This window comes from Eptesicus fuscus, chromosome 8 (assembly GCF_027574615.1).
Source record: "Eptesicus fuscus isolate TK198812 chromosome 8, DD_ASM_mEF_20220401, whole genome shotgun sequence".
Taxonomy (NCBI): domain Eukaryota; kingdom Metazoa; phylum Chordata; class Mammalia; order Chiroptera; family Vespertilionidae; genus Eptesicus; species Eptesicus fuscus.
Genome location: NC_072480.1, coordinates 78,001,619 through 78,007,618, shown reverse-complemented (window position 1 = coordinate 78,007,618; position 6,000 = coordinate 78,001,619).

Here is a 6,000-nt window from a genome sequence, read left to right as displayed (position 1 = left end):
TAGTACTGTGTTATTTCAGTATAAATCCAGGTGGAAAGGAGTGAGAGAGGCCCTGGCCAATGTTCTAAGTGGTTAGAGCATCTGCCCATGCACCAAAGGGTTGAAGGTTCGAGTCCCGATCAAGGGCACATACCTAGATTGCAGGTTTGGTCTCTGCCCTGGTGGGGGTGTGTGCGGGAGCAACCAATCTATGTGTCTCTCTCACATCAACATCTCTCTCTCTCTCTCTCTCTCTCTCTCTTCCGCCCTCTCTCTCTCCCTCCCTCCTACTCTCTCTAAAAAATCAATGGGAAAAAATATCCTCAGGTGAGGATTAAAAAAGGGGGGGGGGCATGCAGAAGGCAGCTGATCAATGTTTCTATCTCTCTCTCCCTCTTCCTTTCTCTCTCTGAAATATATACACTGAGTGGCCAGATTATTATGATCTCTGAACGCATAATAATCTGGCCACTCAATGTGTGTGTGTGTGTGTGTGTGTGTGTGTGTGTGTGTGTGTGTGTATTAGAGGCCCGGTGCATGAATTCGTGCATGGGTGGGGTCCGGCCTTCCTACTGGTTGATCTCCTGGTCTAGGGGACAATTTGCATATTAGCCTTTTATTATATAGAATATACACTGAGTGGCCAGATTATTATGCATTCAGAGATCATAATAATCTGGCCACTCAGTATATATATATATATATTTATTATATTGCAAATGGCACATATATATATGCCATTTGCAATATAATAAAAATTGTAAGGTTCCAAGGAAAAAATCTACTGAAAGGTAATATGAGAAATTGTCTTTTTCAAGATTTTTTCTCTCTAGTTGGTGAAAAGGCATCTCCAAATAATTACTCCAATTACAGGGACAGAGGTAATATGAGCAATCATAAGCCACCTCGTTATGACATTTGCCAATAATGACACCTTCCTTTCTATAATTGGTGACTAGATCTTAGGCAATAAAACTCAGAAACTTTTGGAGCTTCATATATTACCTTTTCCCTCTTCCTCCTCCTCCCCCTCCCCCTGCTTCACCACTTCCTCCTCCATCTCCTCCTCCTCCTTCTCTTCCTCTTCCTCCTGCTCCTCCTTCTTATTCTCTCTTTGTTTCCTTTTTGTAGTCTTCAATTATTGAGTTAAAGTTCACTATAGTTTTATTTAGTTATATCAAAACTGGGGGCCATCGGGGGTGGGCCAGCTGGAGCAAGGGGCAGCAGGTGTCCCGGTTGTTCTGCTGTTTGGTTGATTTGCATATTACCCTTTTATTATCTATACTAATGCTAATTGGTCACAATGCCCTCACAGTAACAACTGAACAGCAGGCTGCATGGGGCGACCAGGCCGGCAGGGGAGTTAGCGAGGGACAACCAAACGACCAGTCTGGCGGCGGGGGGGAGGGGCAGTGAGGGGCAACCAGGCCAGCGGGGGGTTTGGGGGCAGTTGGGGGCGACCAGGCCAGCAGGGGGGGCAGTGATGGGCAACCAGGCTAGCAGAGGGGGCAGTTGGGGGCAACCAGGCCAGCAGGGGGGGCACTAAGGGGCAAACAGTCTGGCAAGGCGGGGGCAGTTAGGGGCAACTAGGACAGCAGAGGGGGGAAGTTGGGGACAACCAATCCAGCAGGGGGGGCACTAAGGGGCAACCAGGCCAGCGGGGGGGGGCAGTTAGGGGTGATCAGGCTGGCAGGCAGATGCGGTTAGGGGTGATCAGGCTGGCAGGGGGGGGCAATTAGGGGCTATGAGGCAGGCAGGCAGGTGAGCAGTTAGGAGCCAGCGGTCCTGGATTGTGAGAGGGATGTCCGACTGCTAGTTTTGGCTCGATCCCAGGGAGTCGGACATCCCCCGAGGGGTCCCGGATTGGAGAGGGTCCAGGCTGGGCTGAGGGGACCCCCCCTCCACCCCCTGCATGAATTTCATGCACCGGGCCTCTAGTATAGAATAAATGGAAAGAAAAACTTAAAGCAAGATATGAATGTAAACTAGGGAAATCTTGCAAAATCACAATAATTCTTGGTGCTTCCAGAGATAGAAAGCACGGAATTGGTCACGTGCTCGCCCTAAAATAGTGAAAAAGCTGTATACTATAGAATTCCAACTGTATGGCATTCTGGAAAAAGCAACACTATGGAGACATACAAAGATCAGGTTGCCAGGGGTGAGAGGGAAGGGAGAGATGAGGAGGGGGGGAGCACAGAGGATTTTTAGGGGAGTGAAACTACCCTGTGTGACACTATAATGGTGGATACATGTCATTGTACATTTGTCAAAACCCATAGTTGTACACCAAGAATGAACCTTCTTGGAAACCATGGACTTGGGCTGATAATGATGTGTCAGGGTAGGTTCACCGATTATAACAAAGGTATCACTGTGGTGGGGATGCGATGGTGGAGGAGCTGTGCATCTGAGAGACAGAGGGCACGTGGGAACTCTCTGTAATTGCCGGTTAAATTTGCTGTGAACCTAAAAGATCTTTAAAAATAAAATTATTAAATAAAAGTAAGTGATCCGTTTCAGTTTTCTGAGAGAAAAGATTTTTTAACAAGTCGTCTGTTTGCTGATCCCTTCTGACACTGTTAATAGAAAACCCCAAGTGGAAATCAGAATGCGATTGCGTAGTCAGTGCAAGGTGAAACCCTGGATCGCAGGATAGCTTAAATGCTTTACACATGTGTCAAAGGTCAGCTGATTTAGTTACAGTGTTGGTTCTCTGCCCAGCACAGCAATAAGGGTGGCATTTTCAGTGGCACCAATATGGGGTTATCTTTTCATTCCAGACACATGAATCACTCTAGGTATTGGAATAACACGGGGACCTCTTCCTGAGGAAAGGATTGCAGCATGCCTCCACACGTAGACAATGAGATCGGAAATACTCAATTATACACGAGTGGAAAGCAGCGATCTTATCTTACAGTAGCTCTTCCAGAAGCCTGGGATAAGCAGGAGACAACATGCAAATGTCACACTACTTTCACTTGGGAGAAGATAAATGTGATAAAATGAACATTTCATAAGACATAATCTGTCTCCCCTGTCCCAGAATGCGTTGATTCTAGTCTGAAATGCATGCTGCTATCCCAACCCTTTAAAACCTTTAAAACCTCCCCCTCCCTTCCCCTCCCTTCCCCTCCCTTCCCCTCCCCTCCCCTCTCCTCCCCTCCCCTCCCCTCCCCTCCCCTCTCTTCCCCTCCCCTCCTCTCTCTTCCCCTCCCCTCCCCTCTCTTCCCCTCCCCTCCCCTCCCCTCCCCTCCCCTTTCTTTCCCTCCCTTCCCCTCCCCTCCCCTCCCCTCCTCTCCTTTCTCCTCCTCTCCCTCTCTCCTGGCAAAATGAGAACTATAGAATCATAGGTCATTTATAGATGCTTTAACTCCATCAAACATTAATCATTTTATTTAGACTATAGCTCCTTCTTATAGACATCCCTTAGATATAAGTTTTCCCATTCTCTTGGTTTCATTGTTTTAAAGGTGAAAATTGAGCTAGACTTTACATTTTTTTCAGACAATTGTTGTCTGTGTAAAATTCTTCCTGCCTCTCTTACTCAGAAAACCATTATTTCCTTCAGCACCGCTCCGCCAGCACCGCACCAGGTGGGTTTCTCGGACCCCTCTGAGTACATACGCCCCTTTCATTCTTTCCAGTCATGGCTCAACTTTACTACCCGGGAGTTTGTCTCTTGCCAGCTGGACTGTGAGGACCTTGAAGGTTGAGACCTAGTATCGTTACTGGCATGAGTGAATGAATGTGTGGATGAATAATGGAAACAACTTTCTTACTGAACAGAATTCAGACCATGCAAGTTTAAAAAGTTGGTATAGATCAGTTTCTTTATATGTAAAGAGCTTGAACTACCTGTTCAAGGTTTCTCAGGCTTCTGTAATATATCAATCACTCTTTCTCACCAAGATTTTTTCTTTGCTAAGTTAAAGTATATGGACAGTTACAAAACTAATATAGCAAACACCCAAAGTCCCACCAACAATAAATTAGCATAACCTTTCATCACGTTCTCTTTAAGATATAGATACAAGTAAATGCTCTTTTCATTAGATAGGGACATTTCATGGGCCAATCATGAGCTTCCTGCCTCTCAGCTCCATTTGTCACCCTTTTCCCCCAGCTCTGTGAAAATGGATGTGGGTCCTTTAAATATTACCCCCTTGCCAGCTGGAGCAGTACTACACCTTGTCAGGAGAGGGTGCCGGAGGCAGGGTTCTCCCTCCCAGGCCAGGTGTGCTCCTGCAGCCCAGTGGATGCCCCCAGGGCCCAGCGCCCTCAGAGCTGGCAGCTTCTCCAGGGCTCTGCACGGAAAGCAGGGCAGCAGCAGCACCCACGCCAGCAGCCTTCCCTGCACCCCCAGAACATGTGGGGAATTTTGTAGCTCAGCCCTTCTCCATGAACAGCTTTCCCTGGCACCCTCTAGGGCAGATTTCCAACAAATGTGACCAGAGCAACGCCACATCAACCTCCCTCTCTCCCATCCAGCAAACCCCAGCCCTGCCTTCTCAACAAGATCTGGGCCTCAAACCTGTTAGTGGTGGGGCAGGGGCGGGGGGAGGGAACGGGGCAGGGAGCTAAGAGCAGTGGCTGCTCCCTATAATTTGCTTTTTCTACATTCTTCAGGGTTCTCTTCTTAATAGCCAATGCCTCATGATTTTAATCTCACTTTATAGTTATTAATTTTTTTATATTCAACTTTCCCCATTCAATTACTAAGTGGTTTCTTTCTCCTGATTGGACCCAAGCAGAAGCAGAGGCCAGCCCATCCTGGTGTGGTGCATGCCTGTGCTTCCAGTGCTGTGAGTACCAGGGGGGCTGATTCTGATGGGGAAGAGCAGCCTGCAGAGAAGCGCTGTGCCCTTCGGGACTCACCCTTCCGACTCCTCTGAGCTATAAGTCGCTGTGACTAATGATTTGCCAACTGCGGGGAGGGGGTAAACTCAGACTTAATGGCTAACAAGGTGAAAAGGGCTCAGTAAGTCTGGCTTGACAAATGGAGTTCAGCCAGCTTGGCCCCAGTAGCATCTCTGCGTTCCATAAAAAAGAGGCCACTAGATCTCTGAGGGAAATGTTAGCTCCCATTCACCACTGAAGCAAGGCTGCTGGCTCTGTGAGACCCTCAACTCCCAAAGAAGCTCAGTGGGGCTATTAAGAAAAAAAAAAAATCCATTCCCTCATATTCAATTGACTATGAGGGAAAAGAGAGAGAGAGAGACCCAGCTCATTAGACATTATTGGAAATACCAGAGGCCCAATTTGTTACTCTGAAACTAGCGATTAAGAGAATGAAATACTTATCTTGTCTTCAGGATCATCAAATAGACCTAACTGAAGAGAAATTTCCAATTTACAGAGGAATGCCAGCCAGTGAATGTGTAAGGAACGTTAGCATTAGAAAATTATCACCTCGCCACCTCTGCTGAAGTAATTGAGTCACACAACAGTCATCAAGGGATAGTATCACTTGACAATGGTGAGCAGCTACAGTGCAGGGACCAGCTGTCACCGCCCTCAGCCTTTGATCAGTCTTAGCCCACTAAAAATAGAAGCCAGACATTAGGTGCCTCCTGATGTAACGCAATAGGAAAAACACAGCACCAACTGTGACATAGTCTTGCCAAAAGGAACAAGAAAGAAAGAAAAGGTTAAACCTGAATCTAATCAAGTCTCTACCTCAAACTAGGGGAAATAAAGGTATTAAAGAAGGAAGTTAAATAGAACCACAACCAAATGAAAAGGAAACAAATCAGAATGTGGGACATTCCATGGGACAATGGATCTCTGGCTTATGGAACAAGCCAGTGGCAGAGAAAAGTGGGAGAGGGAGGACACAGTTTGATGAAAAGAGATTTAAAAAGCAAAACCATGTAACGAGTGGACCTTGATTTCATCTTAATTTGAATAAACAATCTGTTCAAGTATTTTTGAGACAATCAGGAGAATTTGATTATGGCCTGATTATAAAATAATTCTGAAGAATTACTGTTAATTTTATTAGGTGTGATAATAACA